Below are 26365 nucleotides of genomic sequence, written 5' to 3' on the forward strand. Positions count from 1 at the left end.
GTGACCTAGAGAGCAAAGAACCCCAAAGGTGGCAAAGCTGCCAGATCACTCCACCATAGTCCCATAAAAAGAGGCCACCAGCACACAGATCATTCACGTATCCAATGATCTGTTTGTCCTTGGAAAGTCAAAAAGATGGATTGTCCAAACAAATACTACCCTTTAAAAAAAAACAAAAACAAAGTCAAACCGGGCTATGTCGTCCGCGGCAAAACTGCTCAACAAAGAATCTAACTGCATAGTTTTGATGCTTCTTCTCACTCATCTGCTGCTCAGAGAGAACTCACACCTGTCTGAGTGGAGTTGTATTTCACACCTCATGAGAGGTGCCCTAGAGACCAGGTTGACGAAGATCTTCAATAGTATGGCTATTCAAAACACACCTGTGGAAGTACCACATGCTGGAAAGGCAAGTAACTAAAAATCCATCTGACCATTGAGTGGAAAAAGGAAGAGAAAGGAGAGAAAATAGAGAAGAGAAGGAACGGCTCTGTGAGTCAGTGTGTGTGTCACTGAATCAGGAAAGAGGAAATGTGACTTCACATCCCTGCTCAAATTAACATTCAGACATTTAGTACAAAGGAGAACACAAGCACACATCAACTGAGGCTTGATCTGGTCGGCATGTGCTGAGAATGACTAACAGATTGGGACAGTCAGGAGAGTTGTACAGGGAACAGTTTGTGGGTTTTCTGGGACTCAGGCAAAGAACTCCTCAGCGTATGAAGTTCTGAGAATGTCTTTCTTCACATCCCCTATGCGGGGAGCTTCTTTGCTTTTCATAGCAAAAAGTCAGGTTAAATGCGTAGAGGATGTAGGCATTTCTAGTTTTAGTTGGTAAGAGAGCAGCAGTCTTGAGGATCTGAATTTCAGACTTGAGCATGAAATGTGGAAGTTGGAACGCAACAGAGTTTTGTAGAGGTCCAACTTTATGTATTACATACTATTATGAGCCTCAGCCTTTCATTTTTTATCATCTTGTTGAATGCTCCTCCATTTAATAACTTCAAGGTTAATGCTGACGGTCAGTTCTTCTTTATTTCCTAAAAACTTTGAATGTCTATTTGAGCCAGCAAGCACCGTTCATAATGCTTCACCTCCAAAAAGTTACCACTACAAAAGTGCCCTGATGTCTTTTTTTCTCCCCCTTTGCCTTCAGAATGCTTTTTATCCCCTCTTTTTTATCTCATATGTAAGACAGCCTTCTATATCAACCTTCTAGATGCCAAAAGTAATTTAAAAAGCAACCATAACTGAAACTAATATGATTAAATCATTTTCCTTGACCTAGGCATACACTGATAACGTTCTTTCCCTACACATGTTCACCTGAACTAGCAGGAAGCTATTCCTCAGCTGTGACGTATCTGAAATCATAGCAAAATCACTTTGCACAGGACTGAAACAGAAATTTCTATTCTATGTGAAACAAACATTTTGATACTTGCATCTATCCTGAAATAAGATTAAAAACTCAAAATTGTCAGTTTATGTTGCAGAACAAAATGGCTATTTAAAGTATTAACACACAAATGTCATGATACTTTTTGGGGGGTTTGTCCCACCACCTCTTCTTGCGCAATTATTGACTAGCATGTCTTTGTCCTCCTCTGTGGTCTGGCCAGATTTCATTTCCCCTCATTTGCCACAGCCTTGGGAGCAGGATAACGAAGGCTCTAAGGCAATTTATTCTCTCCAAATGCCAAAAGAGTATATCAATGTTACATAGTTTTTCTGCTCTGCCAGCTTCCCCTACCATGGTATTGCTTTTTAAGGAACAGAAAGCTTTATTTAACATTTACATTAATTCCATTTAAATGTTTCAAAACTCCCAAGGTAGCAAGAGCCCTGGAGTTCATTGTAACATGACGCTTCCCGGAAGTGGGCCTCAACTTACAATTTGCAGATGCCTTGGGATCTCTGCAGATGCATCCCATCTCCTTAGAGGACAATAGAAGATCTCTACCCTCAGGAGTCCCTTTCTCCTCTCCGTCACCTCCTAGAGTCATCATTTACAAAATTAATATCCATCTTAATCCCAGTAGGTATAGAAAGAATCAACTCAGATATGATTAAAGAAGTGTAACTTTTCTCATGCAACGTTACCTATCTGTAATGTGGATGCCTGCATCTGAATGAGTTACCTAAGCCCCTTTTATAGACAGTGAAAAGAAACTAGCAGCTACAGAGCATGCAGCTCATCCTTTTTAGATATTCATCTGAATCATCTAATAATGCCTTTTTTTTCCTCGCTGATTGTGAAGGAAATTGACATGGCTAGCTCGGACACACTTCTGCATTGCCAGCATCTACAGCGTGGCAACATGGATCTACTCAGTCTATCAAGGTTTCCCTACTTTAATAACAAAAATATTAAAGTTGTTTATAATAAAAATGAGAATCTGAACCCATTCTGGACTTGCTCTTTACTGCTGTGATAGTGGATTTCAGTTATGTTATTTCTGCATTACAGCAACGCCAAAAAAGGCAGAGCCAAGTCTTATCTTCCCTAATCTATGCCATAGCTATTGACCGGTTTCATTAGGTTGCCCACTACAAAGAGATTAAAGTTGACTGCAGAAGCCAAAGCTCAGCAGAGATCATGAGATTTTTCTAATAGAATAAAATAGAGAGTACATCACAGGTGATGATAAACTACCCAGGGTGATTCGGATAAATTAAATTCTTTGAGCATTCAGTCTCCCTAATGATTTGTGAATGAAACTGCTATAATTTATGGCTCCAGAAATATGTCAAGCCTGAAGTTTACACTTTGAAAGTTGCCTTATTTAAATTCTGTAAATAAAAATTTTCATTGCTTTCAAACATTGTCTAAGGTACGTGAGTTAAAAGTTAGGGGCCGTAAGGTTGGATGGCATGGTCTAAAGGATTAATGATGTGTTTTTATCTAGGAAAATACTGTTTAAAATCTAAATCAAGACACTTGAAGAAAAATGCTAAGTAGTTTCTTCTCAATACTGTGAGAGTGATTAATGTCAAAATCTTCATGAAAAATCTCCTGTTGAAGACCTTTCTCCTTACCTCAAAAGAGTAGCAAACTGCAAGGCATGACTAATACCTGGTCACTCTCACAGAGAAGACAGTCATTGTTCAATCAGTTGCTTCCAGAGTTAGGATTGTGCAGTCAGTGAGAGTACTTTTCATCTTAAAATCATCCTGAATTCCCACTTTTTTTAGGATGAGGCATGCAAGTATCTCCTGAAGAACAAATCAAATGAGAATGCTGTTCAGTTAGGAAGCTTTGGGTTTGATGCTGCAAAACTTCCCCTCCAAAATCAGTGAGCATTTAGAACCCAGAGCAGTGGCTGTTACCACCCTTTCCAAAGCACATAATGATGCACACACTTTTCAGTTCCTTACCTGTAGCACACCTGTATGGCAGGCTCCAGGCACTGCAGTTAGCAGGTACAATTAAGGCTAGCACTGCATCTTTAAGGGCAGCACACTCTACTAGGCCGGCCATCCGACAAAGTTCAGATACCCAAGTTTCAGTGTAAGCTCTCTTGCTGATCTGCCTTCTAGAGTCACTTGTCTCTTCATCTTCCTGCTTTTTGTTTCTTTAGGCTGTGAATGCTATGGCAGGAGAGGGCTGAGGAACCTGCCAAGCTGTTTCACCCAGCGTGTGGTTTGTTGATGGCTATTTACTTTCCTCAGGAATAGGCAAAGAGCAGGCTATAAGCTAAACACATTTTTCTGTCAGCAGCAATCTCCTCTCTGACCATTCTGTGATGCTGCAGTCCCTACCTGCCAGGTGACTTCCAGACACGCAAGAGGTATGGGTCCTGAGTATTGCCATGAAGGCCACTAGAAGGTAGGTGGCCCACCTGTCTGGTGCTCTGCTAGGCAGAGATCTCTTTTATTCCATGCTTCTTGTCTGGGCCACTGTGGTACAAATTGGTGATAGTTTATTAACAAAAGTTCTGATGAGGGCTGAACATTCCCTATAGGAAATGTTTTACTCCAACCTTAGCAAATATAAAACCATTCCTGTGATATGCATGACCCAAGGTACCTCCACCTATACGTGTGTGTGTAGTGCCTGAGCCAATTTCTGTACTCAATTAGTGGTGTAAATCATACCACTGCTTTTGAAGAATCAATAGTTACACAAGAACAAATCTGCATATGTAATGTAGGAGGATATCAGAAAAAAAGGATATCCTTAAAGAGAAACTCAACAGTTCAGAATTTGCCTCTCTGAAAGTAAAGCTAAGACAAAGAATAGACTGTTTAGGCTCAGCACAATGGGCCAGTTTAGCTCCAAAAAGCCAGTCATCCAACATATCTTCAGTAGAGCTGATAAGGAAAATGGAATTTCCATTCACAGGAAATCCCAGCATATCAAAATAATGCTGTGCTTATAATCAGAAGAGAAGCCACAGTTTCAAGCCCTGTGAAATAACAAATTTTATTCAAATTCTCTTCTTTTTTAGTCTTGAATAATTTCTTAAATATACCATCAAAACACATAGATGAAATAAAAACTCTTCACCTGTAATATTAACATATATATTAAATGTAATATATTGTACTATACAATTACATGCTTCATGTAAGAGAAACATAAATATAATTAAATAATTGTTATAAGCTCTAAGTTTAACATAGTCACATTGTAACAAACTTTTGGATTTACTCAAGTAAAATTAAAAAGCAGAAGTTACTTTTTTTGCTTGTTTCTGAATTTATTTTTATCAAAATCAACAGGCTCCCATGACTCTTTTTTTACAAGAAACAACTGTTACATTGAGAGCATTTTGTTCAGCTATGGGCTTGAAACTTTCTTCCTTTGGCAAGCAATTTTTTCCTAGAAGCACTGAGTCCTTCTTGCCTCGCTTCTCTGTGCAGATAAGCCACTGGACAAACATTAACTAATCCTTGTTGGCCTAATTCTTTTTACATCACAAGCGCTGGAAAGGCAAAGGACCATTTTTCTTGCAATGTAATGAGTCTGGCGGGACATCGTTAACCCGGACAGGAGCATCAAACCAATGTGTACCACCCCAAAGCAAATTCACAGTCAGCGTGTTCTGCTAAGCTGGCTAGAGAAATTCTGTGCAGCTATGCTGATCTGACGATATTAGCCCTTTTAACATTTTCAGATAGCTGCCTACAAACACTGACAGAAAAGCAGAGAGGTCAGTTCAGATGTAGAGAGAGAAAGAGCTCAAATGCAATCTGTGGCTGTTGAAAGAGACTGTCCTTTGGTTACTTAAAGCAAACATTTAGACATCTGGACTTACAAGATTTACACTTCTTGATAAACACATGCAGCAGCTTCAACAAAGCCATGCTTTTCTTTCCCCTAATTTAATACTTGCTCAACATAAATGTTAAACACACACGCACATGTGTATGCTGTATCTAGTGCATATTGAAAGTGAGCAGGGGTGTGGCTACCAGACCACACTGAGGCTACTCGCATTTTGCTTCTTCCTAACTTTCTTGTCCTCTTTTTTTTCCTTTTTTTCCTCCTCCCTTTTTGGTGGTGTTTATGTAAGGGAGAGTGGAGAGAAATTATTAATAAAGGACAAAGTGGGAGGATTTTTGCTTAGTGACCAGCACAAGTTTGCTTTCTTTTTAGCCCCAACTAATTTATTTTGAATTAAAATTGCTTCCCTTAAAACGTTTTCCCCAGAAAAATAGGTGAGATGGTTTTAAAATAAGGTTGAGCGGATCCAAGTGATGGCCTGTGGGATACTTCTCTCAAGCCCAGGACTGGGGCAGCATTTTAGTGCCACTCGGTGCTAGCCCAGAGACTAGCTCAGTCCATTGCTGCTGACTGCTTCCAAAACCAGTGCAATAAATCTGCAGGAGTGCGAAAGCTGAACAGCCCTGAAATGAACACATACAATTTTGCAAGTCACGTAAAATGACATGAAAAGCGCTTATGAGGGAAGAAAGGCACAACAATGGCTTTTATGAGAACATGATCGAGTCCCAAATAGCCTTAAAGGAGATCCAACTCATGAACTATAAACTAGTGTTAAATATTATGGAAGAACTGGCAGCTCCTTTATTAGAAAGGTTTAGAGTCAGGTTTGATAATGGAACTCTGCTCTCATCATTATGGAGGCTCATAATGTTCTAACGCTGTTCCTAAACCTGGAAAAGATCAATTGTTATGCCCTTCACATAGTTTTATTTCATTAATAAGCACAGATGCTAAAATCTTGGCCAAGATAATGGCAGATAGATTAACTAAATTACTCCCACGCCTAGCAGCTTTTAGGCCAAGTGGGATTTGTATGTGGGAGTCAAGCTGAGGAGACTATTTAGCCTTCTGTATTACGTGAAGCATTAAAGAAAGCCAGATTTAACACAGCAAATGGAGAGCAAAAAAGGGCATTTAGTCACGTGGAATGGCCTTGCTCTTTACAACATTAAAAAAATAAACTTTGGAAGACAATTTATTGCCTAAATTAAAGCTTTTTATGCCTCCCTGCTCAGTAATGTTTAAAGGACATAATTCATTCTCCTCATTCGATGCAGCTTGGGAAAATGAGGCAAAGTTGTTCCTTGCCCCGGTACAGTTTGACTGGATAAACATTTTTGGAACAACTCTATGAATGCAGTTCGGCATCAATGGAAAATCAGTGGAATGAAGAGCTGCAAAGGGTTTGATGCCCTTTGGGTTTGTATTTCCTGAGAAAATGATTCCATAATTTATGGATGATGAGGCCGTCTGGCTGTAAGACTTAAAATCTCAAATGAGTCTATTTAGCGACGCATGTTAATATCTTTCTGTGCTCCTTAAGAGCTTCTGCAAAAAGCAAAAGGAAAAATTCAGGAGACAGAGAGATGTATTATTATGGGTATCCTGGGAGTACCTATGCAATCAAGATCAAAGTCTCATTGGGTCTAATCATCCTCTGTGACACACAGTGAGAGATGGTCTCTGCTCCAATGACTTCACTTCCTAACTACACAAGGCAAGTTGTTAGAAAGGGACCAGACGATGGAAAGAGTTAGTTACCCTGGACCCTTAGCCTACCAGCATCAAAGCTGAAATTTAAATTCGAGTCATAACTCCCAAGATAAGTCTGCAATAATACACAGGTACATGCCCATGTTCTGAAAATTGCTGGGACATCACTGCACCATCCTCTGTTTTTCTTCCAAATATGCAAATATGTCACTACCACTATTTAGAGCTATGTACAGCCCCTGCAGAGTACCCACAAGTGCAAGTCACAAGCAGGGGGATTACCCAGCAACAATCCTACAGTTCTCTGGTTTCCAGCCTTTCTGCACACTTCCTTCGCTTTCTACTGCCCAGAAAGTGGGTGGTGCTATTTAATCTGTTCTCTGAGCCATTGGTTCCCAATGCATTTTGTGTGTGCATGCAACACCTCTTCTCTCAATATGGATTTAATGACAAAACCACCCAGAAGAAATATAGTAATTAAAAAGAACCTATGACCTAGCCTTTAATCCCACACTTCCTGACAATTTGTCAGATCAAATTTTTGCTAAATTGCATGAAGCAATCACTTGATTTTAGTGGAAGAGCAAGAAATACAGGTTGGATCTGAATAAAATTAACTGTGGGTGCAAAAGATAGTGGTAATAGGTAAGGTAACAGGTAACATTTGAATTACTCCAGCATCTCATTGAGTATGCAGTAAGCAGGGCATGTTGCACTCCTGAATCAGCCCACGGCAATTAAAAGACCTCACACTCAGGAGATGTGAGTTGATGTAGCCCTAGGAAAATGAAAGAAGCTTGGCTCCACTAGCTGAACACCTAAACCATCCTCTCTCTATCAAAGGACTGTGAGGCCTCACGCTAGAGCAAGGACTATACCCTGAGGCACAAACTAGGTAGATCTGACACAGCATGACACCATCAGTCATGTAGTCCCCAGAGTGTCCCTTCAAACCTCCTGACATGTGAAAGCAGCAAGCCTAATGCTATAGCTCCTCAAAGCAGATGATACCACTGTCCTGAACAAGCCAGGCACTCTACTGGCCAGAGCAGAGGAGAACAGCCTCTTTCTACACAGGTTTGCCACCCCAAGACACAATCCACAACTAGGCACAGTCCTGCAAGCTGTTGAGCAATGCAGCCAGGTACTCAATATACCTAATCCCACTAAAATGAATAGCAGCTGAGGGGGTTCAACAAGTCTTAGAAGAGAAGAACGAACTCCTGTAGGGGAGGCAGCCCACTATGCAGCAAACATTCACAGACATTGACTATTTGGTCCACACAAGGGCAAATTGTTTAAACAGGGCATGGAAAAAACAGGCATAAAATCCAGGATTATATATCCTGTCTTTCACGCTTCTACAGTCTCCTCAGTCGCCATAAAGATTATCCCATCTAGTCCAGAGGGAAATCAGTTCAAGAGAAATTTTCACAAAGAAGAATTCACTAATTATAAATATTATTTATCTGAGACAATAAGGTGTCTGTGATAACAATAGCTATATTATTCATTAATCCAGGTTTATGGGAAATACTTCTGAAAATGAAAGCTCTTGAGGCTAGTAACCCACAAAGGGTTCATTTTGATGACCTGTAAAACACAGTTTAAACTTTCAAAAGTAAATACTTCTACACAAAGGTCTGACAGAAATGGAAGTGAAGCCCTGAACTCAAATTAAATTGATAGGAATTGGCAGAATAAGCTAGAAAATGGACATAATGTTTTGGTTTCTATAAACTGAAGTTCTTTCTAATAAGGCAACTCATATAGAGCAGAAAGGAAGGAACATTCAGTGGTTATTCACAATATTCCTAAAATATCAATTGGACAATACAGTTAGAGGTTTCAGAAAATCTTTAGTGCTCCTTTTTACCCTGGAAAGTAAAAAAGTTTGCAAAAACATACCATTTTGACTAAATTCTATTTAGAATGGAAAAGGAATGGAATACTGTGATTTTATTTCTCAAAATAGATTTTTTTAGAGTTTAATGATAATGATTTAATAAAATGAAATGTTAAAAGTGGAATTTCAAATGAAATATTTGAACCCCAAATAATTTTTACTTTGTGTTATACATTTTTCTTAAAGTTTTCCAAACAAAATAAATGAATAGGAATAGCAAGAGAAATGAAATAGCAGCACTAAATATAAAATGGAAATTCTAGGCTCTGCGTACAAGTGCTTTGGGTTTGTTGAGTCTGAAAGAAATGTACAGTTCATACAATGTTAAATTAGTGTCTGGAAGATCCTAATAAAAGAGGAAGATAGAGACCCTGCCTGTGCATGCTGCCTGCCCATGTAGGGATCTAGCCTTGAGCAGTGCTAAACCTCTAACCATGCATCTTGGACCCAGGATAGCTGCAGATGAAACAAACTCCACAGTTGCTTGCTCGGTGTATTTAGAACGCACTGTCCCAGCTGGGAGAGTATCTGGTAAGGACTTTTGAGAAATGTCAGCTGCATTTGCCCTCTGTGGGTACTCCTACACAAGGCAGCGTAGTGTGGATTTGAGCCCATTCTCCAGTTCTGACTCTTCTCCCACTCTGTTTACATCTGGGCACATGCTCAATGTGGATTCACGCCAAAGTCTAGAGCTCACTAGACAGGGAGCCCAGAGGGACTGAGCAGAATGGGCAGCAGCACACCAGCAGATACCTTCTCCTCCATTCTTCTTAGATGCCAGAGTGAAGGCACTGGAGCCTGAGTTGGAGGGTCAGTAACAGTGGCTGGTAAGATGGCCAGAGTGTATTTCACCTGGTAGTGGATGCATTGATATCTTTCATACACTAAAAAAATAAATATAATCTTGTTGGTACAAGCAACAGGTGCAAGGACAAGAAGGTAATCACAAACAGTCAGTGTGGATTTAGCAAGGGTAGATCATGCTTGACCAACCTGATTGCCTCTAGTGGTGAAATGACTGCCTATGTGGATGAGGAACAGTGGATGAGGCATATTTGATTTCAGCAAGGCTTCTGACCCAACTCCTATAATCTCTTATCTAGAAGTTGACTGCTAGATGTCTTGAAAACTACCTGGACTGCTGGTCTCTAAGAGTACTAATCAAGGGCTTGACATCCAGCTGTTGGCCAGTAACCAACAGTATGAGTGATCCGGATAATGAGACAGAATGTACCCTCAGCACATTTAGGAATGTACCCTCAGAAAAGATGCTAGGAAATCAGTAGTGGTTGACCCAGTAAAAGGCAGAGCCTCAGCCTAGATGGACCTTGGTAAACTTGAGGATTGGGCTGACAAAAATATTAGAAATATCAACAAAGATAAGTCCAGTATTCTGCACTTGCCTGGGATAACCCCAAGCATTAAGACAGCTGACTGCCTGGTGATGAAAAGGACAAGGAGACACCAGGCTGAATGTGAGCCAAGAATGGTCTTGGTTTTTTGCAAATCTGATTATTTGTAAATGAGACAAATGATGTACTGGGCAACACTAGGAAGCATGTGTCCAGCAGATCAAGTTACAAACCTCTTTTGCCCAGCACTGATGAGGCCACACCTGGAATGCTGTGTCCCAGTTTAGGCACCCCAGGTTCAAGAGGGATGTGCATAAAAACTGGAAATGGTAGAGCAGAGAGCTACCAAGATGGTCCAGGGTCTTGAAGACACAAGGAGAAATTGAGAGAAGTGGGCTGGTTTAGTCAGGTGAAGAGGAAGCCAAGGGGTGATCAGCCATACCATACAATAATTTGATCAGTGGCAACAAGGATGATGTAGCCAAACTCTTCTCAGTAGTGGCAGGTGATATAAAGATGGGCAATGGCCACAAGCTGTGGCTTGGGATGTTCACATTGTATATGAGGAATAATTTCTTTACTGGGAAGGTAATGCAACACTGGAACAGGTACCCAGACAGGCTGTAGAATCATCGTCCTTGGACCTTTTCATGACGTGGCTAGCTAAAGCCATAGCTGACCACTAGTGTTGGCAATAGTCCTGCTTTGAGTGGGAGGCTGGCCAAATTAACCCCAATCAACATCTGTATGATTCTGTGGAACCTTATGGTAAATTTTAATTCATTCCATTCTGCTTTAATCACTAACAAAGAAAACACACTGATTGCTGTCTTTACATTCCTATTTATAGAAAATGTAATTGTCTGATTTGTTTAGCTTTCTTTGTCCAATGATCATTTAAACCAGTTATTTTGCTGTTCTTCATACTTTCAGTTCAATTGATACTATGTGTATGATTTCCTATTTAGCAAAGGCTGTGACTGTATTAACAGCCTCATTCACTTGATACTGTGATCTTTCACATGAGACAGCATATCATGGTCCTGATGACTCCTCGCCATTAAAGATATTTCTATCTAAATTACTTCTGCCACCTCACGTGGTTAGTCTGCACCTTCATGTCTTCTCATAAACTATCACTCACTGCTGCTATTTTCTTATGTATTACAAGTTATGCTTAGTGGCCCCCATTAGAACTGAAACCTCATTAACAGGGACCAAGATAGGCTATGCAAACGTAGAATGGGAAAAGAAACAGGAAAAGAAAAAAAACACTGACATGGTTGTCTCCAGATATTTCCTGATGTTTGTTGATTCCCAGTGGAGCGTTCCTTCTCTACAAGACCATGTAGTCACTGATGATGCTGCTATAAAACAAAAGCTATTTCTCCCCTGAGCTGGCTTTACACCAGCAAAGGATGAGTCTTCGTGTACAGTCTGTTACAGGCATAAAACAGTTTTCGATTCTCTGGGAAGCAAAGAGTAAAATTCAGTATAGAGTTTGAGGCATTGACTTGAGTGCTGAAGCCCTTATTAATGACCTGATTCAGGTCTAAAGAATCTCTTCAACAAAAGGAGACTCTTCTGCCAGTGAAGCACAATTTGAGACTCACAGCTTGTATACACAGGGAAAATTACCAGCATAATTGTGCTAGTATAATTATACCAGCTTAGCTATGCCAATAAAATTTTCCCTCTATGGACACTGCTCTCCTAGCATAAGAACATTTATTTTCTATGGAGATCATGTAAAAATAAGTTAAATCAGGACATTTATCTTGAGATAAGAAGGGCATGGGAAGTTTAACTGGCTGGGTATACTGGGACAACTGTACTGGTATAGTTAGCCATTTCTGTATAGGCAAGCTTTCAGTTGTGCACAGGAGTGTGAGGTTGTGTCTTCTTGATGAAAGCTTTGGGTTTAAATGTTTTCACATTGCTTCATCTCACTGAAGTCAGAATAAATAATTATAAAAGAGAATCAGCTCATTAATGGGATCTGATAAGCATATATCTCTGCTCAGCAAATTACTGTGCTTGCCTCATTAGGATTAACCACCCTGCAGACAAAGAGGCCAAGTCACAGCTTCTAAGGATGCAGAGCCAGATGGAAGTTCCTATTCAAAAAATGTCTCAGGAGATGCCTTGGCATCTGTTACTGAAGCATGTTATAGGTAAAATCTGAAGAACGACCCCTAAAAGGGGGTAAAAAAAATGCTTTATTTGAGCTGGTGAAGCTTTTGAGAGGGTAGAAGTCCTTTTTCCTTCCCTTCCCTTCCCTTCCCTTCCCTTCCCTTCCCTTCCCTTCCCTTCCCTTCCCTTCCCTTCCCTTCCCTTCCCTTCCCTTCCCTTCCCTTCCCTTCCCTTCCCTTCCCTTCCCTTCCCTTCCCTTCCCTTCCCTTTCCTTTCTGAGAATTGCAGATGTTCTTATTTTTAGCTGGGAAATTTCATTGCAGATGTATGCGTTATACAGCCTGTAGCCTGATTTATTTGGATCTTCATGAGAAAAGCCTTTATAGCCTTGATGTTAAACCTTGGTTGGCTTAACTCTGCCCTGTGGTTAGTCACAGAGACTCACACCTCTTTAAGATCAGTGTTGGGAATTTCATTAGAAACTGAAAATGTAGGGCTGAGAATCACTCTTGCAATGTGTAAAAGAAAGAAGCAGGAGGGACACTAACACTGGGTTTTCCCCTACCGCTTCTCCAGAAATCACTCCAGCAGAAGACTGAAGCCCTCAGAGCATCCATTGTCCCCTGACGTCTGCACTACCCCAACTGGGAGAATTTAGAGCAAGGACTTGTGGAAAATGTCAACTCCGTTTGCCCTTTGTGGATACTCATACACAGGTAGTGTGGTGTGGATGTGAGCTTAATCTCAAATTCTGGCTCCTCTGCTTAGCACATGCTCAGGTATGGACTTAAGCCAAGGTCTAGAGTGCACTAGAGAGAAAGCCAAGAGGAAGAGCCCAGCGGGACTGAGCAGAGTAGGCAGCAGTGCACCAGGAGACACCTACTCCTTGTTTTCTTTAAGTGTCACAGTGAGGGCTCTGAGCCTGAGTCTGAGCAGGGCTCTAGCATCCAGCAACACAGGAGGTAAATGAGCAGTTCATTTAGTCAAACATATTTGAGCCCACTCTTGAGTTAATCTTCTGCCTAACAGGCCTTATCACAGCCAGTGAGAAGCGAAAGAATGAAAACCAAGGCACTGAATGTGCTATGAAAAATTACCTCGACTCCTGTGAAATGGTGCACTTGGTCCCCAAGTGATACATTTGATGGACCTTGCTCAAAAGCCTGACTGAAAAATAAGGAAGTACCAGAATTTACTGGGTCTGAATTTAGGAAAATAATATCAAACACTTTCTTCAACATTAGCAACATAGGGCCTGGGTCCCAGAGGTGACCCTCAGCTTCCCAGAAGATCCCAGGGGATGGGGGAAGCCCAACTTTGGGGTGCTGCTAAATTCCCCACCAGATGAGCTATCCTGACTTCCTTTTGTAACTCATACTCCAGAACTCCTGTGTTCAGGATTACTCAACCACTAGAGGTCTCTGCGTACTACAGGGCAAACTGAAGAAGATGAACTGCAGGCCAAATTCAAAGAAAAATTTGGTGTGCAAGCAGCATGGAAGCCTCCCTGTTTGTATCTCAGATTTCTGCTTGGATGTTGCAGCAATGGAATGATTTTCACTTGTTGACAGACTGTGTAGTTGCCAGCATACTTCAAGAAATGCTCCTTGCATGTCCTAGCTTGAATTATTGAGCTGGCAGTTGGGAATGTGCACAGAAAAAGAAGGAAGAAAGATCCTTTCCTCATAAACCTCTGAAGAGGCAGAAGATGTGCAATTCAGTTTCTCCAGAAGAAGCTTTTCTAAACTAACCACTTTCACCATCCTAGCAGCCTATCTCAGAGAGGAAGAAAAGTTTACAACAAAGGCTCTTATCTACTCTTGGCATTGGACTGCTCATACAAGGATAGCAAGAGTTCCCCCTTGTTGATCCTGCCCTATATACACACATGCACTGTTATTTTCTAACAATACTCTTGTGTTCAGGAATTGCATTTAGTCCACTATATATGCTTTGGGGCATATAAAGTCAAGAGCCATAAGAATAGGTTGTGCAAATCTGATGGGGTCTGCCACAAATGCCGGTCTGTGACCTGACTACTGAGGTAGAAATCAATAGATGGGGAATATGTTTGAATGACTGCAGGTATCTTTTATCTTTTGCCTGACAAAAAACCTCTTTGGCTTGTGAGAACAAGGACTGTAGCAACCACACAAGTTCCGGGGACCCTGCTCCCCAACACATAAACTTAGGAAAAAAAAACAACAAAAAAAATGCCCCTGAAACACAACTATTGAGCTATGGGCTCAGTTCCACAGATTGCTGGCTTCAGAGCTAGGCCAGGCAAGCTGTGATAATGCAGAGACTGAGCAGCTACGGTATCCAAACACAACTGTGGATGTCAGCTTGAAAATGCTCATTCAAAAGACTTGATTTTTAGAAAGCAAAAGAAAGGCAGATTATTCAAGTTGGGCACCCACAGAAGGAAAGCTACAGAAATCACATTTTTGACAAGCTTACACAGAGACCTTCCCACTTTTCCTTCCCACATGGGGCTTGCTTGTAAGCAAGCAAGGCAGCACACGAAGAGCCCAATCTGCAAACCATGACGCACTGCATTTGCAAACTTTCTTCAAAGCAAACAAAAGTTCTCCAGTGTTATTAAGACCACCACACTATTTCATAGAAAGCTTTACATGTGTCAGTCAGGAGATTAAGTGTCAAATAAAAAGCTGGTACATTAAAGGAGATTTCCAATAGTACATCTTATTACTCACTACTGACTCAGCTTGATAATATAAAGTCAATGAGAAAAGTTGCCAGCATTCCTTTGTGTTATAATCATTAAAGAGCAACCGCCAATGTTCCCACACTTTTAACTTTTGCAAAATTGTTGCTCTTTGCCCTTTACCACATCTGTGTTTGCATAACCAAATGGCGTACAGCTTGTCAACACCTTTTTATGCCTTACCTTCCTCCCTCCAGGGTTTTCTTTCTGTGTCATCAGAGCAAATCCACTTCTGAGGAATAGAACACCCTTCTTCACTCTATACAAAAAGGATCGATAATTAACATATTATCTCTCAAGCATAAGCTGTGAAGGAATGCAAAAGGCCTGTATAATCAAATCCAATTTTAGAAGAAACAACCAGGCTAATTGCCTTACACCTTGGTTGCTTTTTGCTTATGTTTGGTGTCAAATAAAACCATCCAGGACGTAGGCAGGAAAGGAGAAGATACCCAGTGTTTAACCTCTGGCCAGGGTCGCTGTGAGTCCAACACTGGTTCCCTCACCCTCGTTAACATGCATGATGCAGTGCCTCTGGGCCCAATTCACAGGGTGCCACCACTGCTAGCCAGAGAATTTGGGCAATGTCTTTCTTTGGTGGAATTTAGGTGCCTAGGGCCATGTTCAGTCACCTCCATGCACCCAAGTCCTTCCACTTCCAGTTTCTCGTTGGTGTCTCTGGGCAACTCCCTGCTCTGTGCCACACTTAAGTCTGCTGAATCACTCCTCTTCACTTCTGACTGAGTAGCTGCAGTGACTTACAAAGAATTTAAGCCATCTGGAAACAACCTGTTGGTCCAAGATGATGACCTGGACAGGTTACTCAGGACTGCCTGATAATGGGGGTACAAAAATCTAGTCAGCATCTAGTGGTCTGAGTTACTGAAGTTATTCAACATCTGCTCCTATGAGCACTCATTAGCAGCCAAGTTTGCTCTAGGAGGTGTGTACTTTTTGTTGCAATTCAAAGGCAGTCAACGAGGCTCTGACACGCTAGCTCAGAGAGGCCAGGTTTATTAGATGTGCTCTGACTATGCCTAATACTGAAAGCGTCAAAACAACACTCACTGTTCTGACTCCTGCATACATGAGGACATTTACTCTAAAGACCAGACTCTGCTGCCTGTCCAGGCACATCCCGATGCCTACTGTTTCCCAGAAGTTAGCCAAATGTCCATTCAGTGTTTTGCAGAAATGAATCACACCTGTAAATGTTCAGTAAACTCACTGTATTGGCAACAAAGAGAAGTATACTCTTCATTTAGCTGCCTGAATTGTCCGCTGCCTGTGGAGGGCAGGTGCCCAGATTGCGTGCTATGAATCACCCTAATGGGTTAGGCACACACTGCTTCAACTTTGTGATGCTTAAATTGGATGTCTATGGTAAAGCCGTCTGAACATGGGGTTTTATCCCTCAGTTCAAATTGTAGCAGCTTGTTCGAGCATTGGAAATTCTGAACTCAGCCCCCAGTAAGTAAATAGATAAATGCTGGGACGGTTTCCTAGAACGTGGGACTCTGAATTACATTTTGGGAAAACTTTCCTTGACAACTGAACTTTAGCTGCTATTCAACATTATTACCCACTTCAACAATAAACAGCCATTTTCTGGTTTTGGTTTCTAAATAATGTTCTCTGCCACCTCCTCTCTTAACTTCCTTTTTGATGTTATGTAGGGTATTTGCATAAAACAGTGGAACTAAACCAAATTCTCCTCTTACCACTTCAAAGCTACTGACTGTCATGAAGTCCACCCAACTGGACTGGTGTAAATGAGGGTAGAATCTGACGCAACAGGGTAGTTCAGCATAATTATATATCCCCTTTCCAATAAAGCTAGAAGCCAAGTAGCTGCAGTTGTGTCCAGCCAAGCCCAAGGTAAACTTGGACTCGGCACCATACTAACACAGTCAGGCATCTTCTGGATCACAGCTGATTCATGACCTGCTGGCTAGAAGCACAGCCAGAACTTGTTTTTGTCTGTCTATAACACACTTTTTTTTTTTTTCCAAAACATGGAGTTTAGACCAGATTTTTAATACTAAGGAAATCACTTTTCTTATATTTCTATAACCAAGTTGCCAGGAATCTTACTTACTGTCTGAGCTGTGATATCACAGAGGGTTTAGCCAGCCTGGAAGATAAACTAAGTGGAGAAAACAGTTAAAAATCTAAAATGCCAGTTTTGTGCCAAAAATAATCCCTTCTGTACTGTAATCAAGAAAACAGGTGAGTGGCTGAAACACTTGTGTTTCTCCACAGTCCTTGAAACAGGTCATGTCTCAAGGTTGTCACACAAGCAACATCTTGAACTTTTGAAACAGAAGAGACTAGTTGGACTATCTCTCATTTTAGTAAATGCCACTGTTCCACATGTAAACACTGGCATATGGGCTGAGTGTGAAGCCATGAATACTGCAGGTGTATTTCCAAGAAGAAATTAAATGGAATGTTAAATCCCTTCAGACATCCAGCAATGACAGGGATTTCACATAACTGCACTATTTTGGAATACAGCATCCCTCTGACTACATAATTCTTTGTCCCCAACAATCGGTTGTTAATTCTGATCCATTGGCATAGTTCAGATTGATCTCAATTAATCTGGTTCATACTATATTAATGCTCAGTTCATCAGTGTATTTCAATATACACAATAATACTAACAGTAGATCTGCACTAAAATTTAAAATAGACCTGAGCTTGCAGTACAGACTGCATAATAGAAGAGCAAATGTGAATACTGGGACCAAGTAAGTCAGCCTTGATGAAAATTGAAATCCAGGTCTTGAAATCATATGTTAAGGAATAGCAGATTTGGGGGTAGGGGTCTTATTGATTCACATTCTGATACAGCATCTGCTTTTACTTTGAAGTAAATTGGGATGTCAACTTCTGTGAAGGAACAAATGGATGAAACCTGCCAAGTTTGGTTCTAGGAGTTTTTGAGTTACAGTAGACATTGCCAACTCACAAACTTTCTCATGAACCTCGAGTGTAACCACATGAAACCACTGAGCCTGGAAACTCCACTGTGGGAGTCAGTATGGCTCCACTGCCCACCTGTACCTGCTATCGCTTGCACTGAGCTCTGTTCTAGGCTTTGGGTCAGAGTCATTTTTGGCCAACAGCTCTTGACCACAGTTATGAACCCAAAAAGGTCCTGACTCCTGGCAATACTGTATACCTAAGTGTTCAAATGTGTACAAAGTTTTCAAAATGAACTCCAGTTAAGACAAAACCATATCCCATGACAGTTAATACATGTTAACTTTCTGCTGCCTGCTGTTCTGATGTTGGTGAAATGGCTGTTTCCAGCAGATATATTAACCTGCTAATTGACTGAAAATAAACTGTTTTACTTTTCCATAGCTTCTTTGTATTCTGCCAGGTTCTCTATACCCTGTTATTTTAGGATGTGGTCTTGACATGCCATAGCATGACATAATTCATAGTGACACTATCAAATGTGCTATAACAAAATAGGAAGCTGGGGAAAGGAGAGCTCACACTATCATGACATATAATTACTTCAGATAGCAAAACTGCTGCAGGCAAAGTCTGATGCACTTTCATTAACCATGAGCATGCATACATTGCACATTGTCTGCTGCTCAAGCAATGAGGTTCTCTTGAGGGAAGTACGTGTAGCCTAGTGGCTAGAGCAGTGGGCTATGTTTGGTTCTGAGTTCTCTGCTTACCATGACCTCGCACAACCCTTTTGCCTTCACTCTGACAACTGTGTGAAGTAGTGATGAAGAATTTCTAAGCCACTCTTTCAGGAGCATTAGGAGGCTTGATTTGTTAACATCAACATAGCCAATCAAGATTTTGGAGTGTAACAAAGTATTTAAGCAACGGGTGAATGCAACAAGAAGGATTGTCAGGGAGTAGTGAGAGCAGGACTGCTCCACGAGGAGGGACAAGCCAGGAGCTGAGGGTGACTCCAGCACATGCAGTGCCCTCACTGACGGGGCATGGTCTCATAGGGGCTGAACACAGCAGGTAGAGCTGGGTGCTGGTAGCAGGGTCCATTGACCAGGTACAAGCTCTACTGAGAAAGTTACATCAGGAGCAAAAGGAGACAGAGCTACAGCACAGATCCAAAACCCACCCAGGTACACCTATAGTATAGCTCAGACAAGGGCTAAAGGCCCAGACCTAGCCTTAAATAGAGCTCCTGCATCAATGGGCAGAGGGTGTCAGTGAAAGTCCCAGGTGAAGTTGGGCCTTTCAGGCCAATTAAGACCTTTTGGCGTAATCAGTGCCCTAAAAGAGATCTCCTGGAGGAGCTTTTTTTTCATTTGAGAACAATGGTATCAGTACTTTCGTATCACTACTGGAAATTCCTTATCTCTCCTACATGGCAGTTTGCCTCTTTTACAGCCACATCACAGCACTGATACTTAATTAGACTGTGACTGACTACTGCACACTACACCTTCTGTTTTCTGTCCTTTTCAATAGATGCGGCCACAGTTTATAGTGGAAATTCTTGTCATTAGTCTCTAAGCATATGACCTCGCAACTTGTTCAGTTACACACACATCCATTTCTATTAGCTCACTCATCAAAATCCTTCACTGGTTCACATATTCAGATCCTCTGCTGTGTTGACAATGCCTCCCAACTTCGTGTCAACAGCAAATTTCATTTGCATACTCTTCCTTTTTGTATGAACATCACTAATGAAAACCTTTGCAGTGTGTGTCACAGCAATCCTTGATGGTTCCCATTAGTACCCTTCTTGTCATAGAGCCATACAGCAGATTCATGGAAGAACTCAGGTTGGAAGAGGCTTCTGGAGGTCCATTAGTACTCAAAGCAATCAGTCAGATCAGCTTTCTTGGCCCATTAAATCCCTTTTCAGCATGCCTACTATTGTTTTATCTTTGCCTAGTTTCTTATGCATCCTGAAACATTTTTTGTCAGCTTTGTCATATAATTTCATTTTGTCATCTTTTCTACGTTAAAAATATTTTTCAATAAAAATATATTTTCAATATTCTGAAATATATTCTCAATATTTCTTAATTAAAAATATTTGATACTATTTTCAGCTGTTTACTGATGTCCAAGTCTTTAATTCTGTCCCATTTCATTTCTCTAGAAATGCTAAATATTCTATGTACTTCCCTTTTTACTACAAATTCCAGATACCTAGAATGTGGTTTTGGCCTCTCCAATGATATGGAAGTTTCTTTCACATTCCCATTGTCTCTAGAAATTATGAGAATTTATGATAAGGAAAGGCAGGGTCTTTGAGATCTCAGACTGCTATAATTCCTTCGACAAATCAAATCATAGGAAATAAAATTTTAATTCATATTCCTAGTCTTAATTCTTCTTCTCTATCCCTCCTACAAATGCTGCAGTCATGCAATACCTTTGCCCTCAAATGAAACTTCCTACTGCCATGCTGGAGACCAGGTTTTCCATTCTTGAAATGCTTTGCAAGTAAGTCAGCTGGAACCTACCAGGAACTTAACACCCACATGCAACAGCCTTATCCGAAAACATTATTTCTCAAACTTCACTCAAGTTTGGTATGTTGGCAGAATATTGTGTACCTATTTCAGCCATACAGGATGATCTGGGAGAAAATGTCCATGCTCAAAAAAGAAAAGAAAAAAGATCTTTTGAAAATTATCAAATACATAATGAGTTTTCTAAGTTGCACTGCATTTTGTGCTGATCATCGAAACATTTTCCAGTGGATCAGGTCAATTCTTCCCTACCATAAACCATCACAGCTAGATTAAGTGTATGCCTATCAGCAACTAGTGAAAAGTGCCACTTAAATGAGGGTCAAACTGTAATTGTTGGGCACAAGTAACAGAGGTTCAGAGAGCTTGAAGGAACGGCAATGAGACCAGAAGTCTTTCATCTCCAGGGCATTGATGCAACTAAATGCAGATCAGTACAACTAAAATAGATCAGTGATGATCAAAATCTTCCAAAGGTGCCTAATAACAAACTGGTAGTGCAAGATACGCTGCTTTGCTCAAAGTTACAGGGGCAAGGTTGCAGTAGCAGAACCAGGTCAAATTCTATCCAACCTGTTTGGTGACATCAGAACTAGGTGTTTTATAAGATAAAATCATAAAATATTTGTGAAATAATATGAATTTGTAAAATAATATGAATTTGTAAAATAATATGAATGAATCATAAATAGTATGAGAACATGGTCCTCTGAATATGCATATCCTAATTTTTTAGGAGATGTGGGTTCAGACCTGACACCAAGTGCAGATTTTACAGCTCATTCACAAAACTCACATTTGCTAGTATAACCAGCATTGGTGCTAGTGTACTGTTTTGGCAATCCTTTTGGATTTTTATTTTTCTTACAGCTGTACAGTCGTACAACAATCCACTGGAGCTGTCAGACCCATCAGAGGTTCTAGATGCCCAAATCCCACTGCAGTCCCAATTTAGAAGGAGCTGAGAAACGCCTCCTTTAAGAGAAACAAGAGTTTTGCCTCTGTGATCGGGCTAACGTAGAGCAGAAACCCCTCCCACCATAGGCTCAGGAAGTAAGCTCGTCCCTCCTTCCAATTTTTGTAATTGTTTAATGCCAAAAAAGGCGTAGGCAAAACCCTCTAGCAACTATAGCAAGTAATACAAAGAAACTAATACAAATTGGATGCAGTCACAGATGTGGAAGCAAGGGACTGTTCAGCCAGATGGTATTTGTACTTAAATAGGGAGCACAGTGGAAATAAAATTAACTTATTGCTTTCTTCTGGTACAGTTATATACAGCTAGAGACACACATGCACAAGCGGACACAAAATGGGGCCTATGAAAACTACATTTACCAGCCATGCAGGAATGATATATTATGTGAACATCAGAGGTTGGGAGGAAGCAAACAGCTGCAATTTCAAACTATGCTGGACGTTTCTTCAATGGATATTTTGTTCCAAATTAAAGCATACTGCCCAGTAATAAGCTGAACACAATAAACTTCAGTTAAGGAAAAAAAGTAGGTTAAACCAGCTGTTCATTTACTTTGTCTGCGTCAGAAGCAGGAACTCAGCGAGTTCCTTGAACTCAGTATTCTCTTTTCTTTCAGCTTTATATACATGCCTTCACAATCTCCTGCTACATTTCTTTTCTTTTTTTTTTCCCCCTGCATACTGCAGGCAATAACTGTGAAACTCTTTAATTTAACAATACGTTCTTTGTCCTGCAACTGTTCCTGTTTTGCAACCACATAGATTATATGTATGGGCCTGTAGGAATAGTCAAACGGTTAATAAGGAAAGGGTTTGGCATGCTTTCACTATGTACAAATTCTACAATCAAGCCCTGACAAGAAAGCACTGTATCTCCTGTGGTTCCCAATCCTGACTAAAATATGCAAAATATCACTACTGGGAATGATACTTGTTTCCCAGAGAGCCGTAATACCAGTTTTTCCTTATCAATGCATCATTGAATGGTATTTTGTTTATAGTTTATGCCATTTATTTTCCCAGGCATATTAGGTTTTCAGAAGTGACCCACGGTTCATTGTGCCTGTCAAAGATACAGAGGTGCTATTTCAATTTGTGTTACGCCCTTAATACAGTATGAATGAAAGAACTACAGAAAGAGCTATACCAAATAACTGTATTAACCCTCGAGGTTAAATATCCATCTGCATGATTCCTAGGCTTTTCAATTTTTGTCATGTGCACTCTACTTTGGTGTAGTATACATTCTTCTTCAAGGAGGTAGAAATGCACTTTGTGAAGGGCACTACAGTGTGGAGGCATCACAGCCAGGCTTACAAGAGCAAGGGTCTACTCTGAAAAGTGACTGCACAAACTCAATTACTGATTCTGCTGATGAGACATGAACCAGAGTAGAATCCAATGTGTTCCTCTAGGGTTGCATCAAGAGCAGCTGCAATACAAAAGGGGAAAAGCAGTGAACAAGAACCGCTTTATTTGTAGCTAATAAAGTAAACAGTCATCCGTGTGAACACGTACAGAGCCCAGATCTGGAAGGTAAGCAAGTAATATCTTTGCATAACCCTTTTTTAGACAAAAACAGCATTTAAAGCCCTTCATGTGGGCTTGGGCCTTGAACCTGAAGACTGAGTGAAGCAGAATCTGAAGACTGAATTTAAATAGGAATTTTCTCCTCTTCAAAAATTGCCTTATAAAGGTAGAACCTCAAAAGACTTGGAATTCTTGCTCTCACCTCAGAAGAGTTTTAAAAAATGGTTACTTACTTAAACCACTGGAATGCACAGAAGCAAGTCATCTCATGAGGTTTACAGTCAGTCCAAAACCAGAGGGTAAGAAAACCCAGTCAAACATTTTAGACCTTTACAAAGATTAAATTTAGCTTTTTAAAAGATGTGAGAAATCTATTGAGTGGATATGTCTCAGCTCTCGTTCAAATTGGACAAACAGCCCCAAATTCAGTGAGGCCAGAGCCCCTCACAGTCCTGGTCAAGATCCACTGCCAGCTGCAGTGAGACATGGCTTGCTGTCTAAAGAAGGGAGAAAGTGCTCTCCTGTGACATAGTGGCCTCTAACTCTGGCTGAGCTTGGGGGAACTGCCTCACTGATTTTCTCCATTAGCTTTCAGGTAGCTTTGCCTCCATGACAGCTCATTAAACTTCCTAGCCATCTTTCTACATATACATCCACCACTGAAAATCATAAGCAACAGAAAGCACTAAATAATTCAATCTTAATTCTGCTTTTGAAATAGCTGTCTAATACAGATACTCTTAGGAGATGCACTGAAAAAGGAGGAGGCATCTAGAGAAAACAGAACAAAACACAAGGCTTAAAATAGGTGGGAGCAACAAAGAGACAGCTCACCACACAGCTCATGAGAAACCAGGAGTGATGGTGCAATGCTGGTCTGCCCTCCAGCCAGGGAGAAGGAGCAAAGCTCTCCTCTTTATAGCAGCAGTGGGAGAGCCAAGCTCTCCTGCTTTTGTTTTGCTTTAGGGACTAGTCCTGCTCACCATAAATATCTTCTCCAGGAGCTTACAAAGTCAGCACAGCCTTGGCAGTTTTGCTGCAGGAGGGAGGAAGAGGACGATTTGGGGTATGCTATATGCTGTATTCAGCAGGTTCTTTGGCTTCAGAAATGCAAAGGGTGGACAGGAGAAACCAGTTCACCTCTGTCTCTGTGATTTGAGTATGTGGCTGGCAAGGGACTTGCGCACATGCCATGTAGCTACTGAATATTTGCCACCTGCAGGGAGAGCAAGTCTCCACCCCTTGTGCTAAGCCCTTTCCCCTTTGGGCTTGGCAGAGGACGTATATTTCTCTCATAACTAGTCTCTGAGAACTCAGAAAAGCAGCATCTCTGTGCAGTGCCATATCTCTAAAGCTCCTTAGACCTACTGCCTAATTAAATCTGCTTCACTGCTATGCCCCAGGTTGTCTAGGGTCATCAAGTCAGAGCTAGTTGTTGCTCTTGCCAAAAATACATGCATCCATCTTCTTCCTGCTCTTTCCTTAGATTCCTTCATGCCAGGGCACACAGACAGTAGCAGAAAGTTACATCTCCTGGCTAATCCAGCATTTTATTCAGTATGGACTATTACTCTGGCTCAGTGGTGTTTGGAGAGTTACCTTTCATCTCACCAGACCTTATTTTCCCTTGGATAGACCTGCTACACAGATGAGCATATTTGCCCAAAGTACTGCAAGAAATGAGTAGATTTTTTTTTTACTCTTTCCTTCTTTCAGACTTACAGCCACCACTGGAGAACAGTGGTCCCTGCAGAACTGTTATTTATCCTACTACACACAAAAAACATAACACTCAGAATCAAGATAGCATGGAATCATCCATGATTCCACTGAGAACAAAGTCTCAGGGTATATGTGCACATTTACTTTAGTCTGGATTACAGGTACTGTGTTCTGCATAACTTGAATGTCCCAGTCATAGGAATAATACAGGCACTGCACCTAATAATTTCCGTCCTAAAAGACAATTCAAAAAGACCTAACCAAATTCCAAATATAAACAGCAGACCTTGTCTGGTTATATCATTTGGCCGTCTTCCAGCACTTAGACTTAATAGTCCTGACTGTTAGCAATATTGTTATCTGTAAAGTGTTATGGACATTTATGGTGCTATATAAATTCATATTATTAATTAATAACTATATACTTTGTGCCAGTGTTTTAAACACTTACCTAAGCAGTCTCATTAACAACAGCACCCACTGCTTTTTTACGTTCACAATATGATCAGCAACACCAGCAGATCACAGCTGAAGGCTTTGGCTGTGTCACAGTTTAGGGGATAGCTTTCTCCCTCCCCACCTTTCTCACTGCTCTGCACCCCCTTGACCATTAGGCTTCGAGCCGTCACCTCTCCTGTTGCTCTAAAGACGAGCCAGAGTTGCTGGCCACAGGAACCTGGATGCCAGGCGTGATAGCCCCAAGATTTGACTCCGTGCCAGCACCTGCAGTTCCTCCCTGAAGGAGGTTGCGATCAGTGGTGTATGCAGTGATCAGAAGCTCATTTAAACAAAGTATTGTTTATTTAAAATGAGGAACAAAGCATTTAGAGACAAAAAGGTTTCAGAACAACGAGCAGCCTTCAAACATCTATCTTCAAATCTTTCTGTTCCCCGAGGGTACCTTAAAGTAGACCTCACATGTCTAGAAACCCTCCAAGGTTCTTTCTGCATCCAACCAACTCTCCTCATATGACAGTCAGTCTCCGAGAAGAGTATTTATTTTTGAGCCATATCCTTAGACTCTCTCTCACCCTTGGCTTTCTCTGAGCAAAGCACTTCAGCCTGCAGGTATATCTGTGATAACTGACAACTTGTTATATTGATGACACATGTTCATGGAATTTGATCCTGCCCAGTGGAGTCAATGGTGAAATGCTGAATTCATGCTAATTTCTTGTTAACGTGTTATTGACTGGCTATAGATTTACAGTCTGAAAAATATTACACAGAGTGACAGAGCATGTGTTCATCCATGAGATTTCAGGTTGTTTATTTTTCTTGCTATCCTCCTTCACTTGAGCTGCATTGTGCAACTTACTTCTCCTCACAGCCCCTGTTTCTTCCTATTTTATTAACTAATTTACCAACAAATTCTTCACCGGTTCCCCTTCCCAAGGAGGGGTCTCAAGGTCCCAAGCAGGACCTTGCCCTAAGCAGGACAATGAGAAAGAGCATACTGAGAAACCTTCCTGGCATTTGGACATTCAAAATCATGTATTTTAGCTGCTGGATCTCCCTTTCCTTAGTGACACACCAAACCAGATCTGTCCTTTTACCCCGACTCACTCATTTGACTGATGC

General features: G+C 41.0%; 1 long non-coding RNA gene across 1 annotated transcript in view; it reads right to left on the reverse strand.

The window, feature by feature from the left end:
• Positions 1–15257: 15257 nt before the first annotated feature.
• The window catches only part of LOC135327364 (uncharacterized), a 119741-nt gene continuing 108633 nt past the window's right edge, over positions 15258–26365 (reverse strand). The window contains exon 5 of the long non-coding RNA XR_010387483.1: positions 15258–15327. This is a non-coding gene — a long non-coding RNA (uncharacterized LOC135327364). The remainder of the gene's footprint in view (positions 15328–26365) is intronic.

This window comes from Dromaius novaehollandiae, chromosome 2 (genome assembly GCF_036370855.1).
Source record: "Dromaius novaehollandiae isolate bDroNov1 chromosome 2, bDroNov1.hap1, whole genome shotgun sequence".
In the NCBI taxonomy this organism is placed as follows: domain Eukaryota; kingdom Metazoa; phylum Chordata; class Aves; order Casuariiformes; family Dromaiidae; genus Dromaius; species Dromaius novaehollandiae.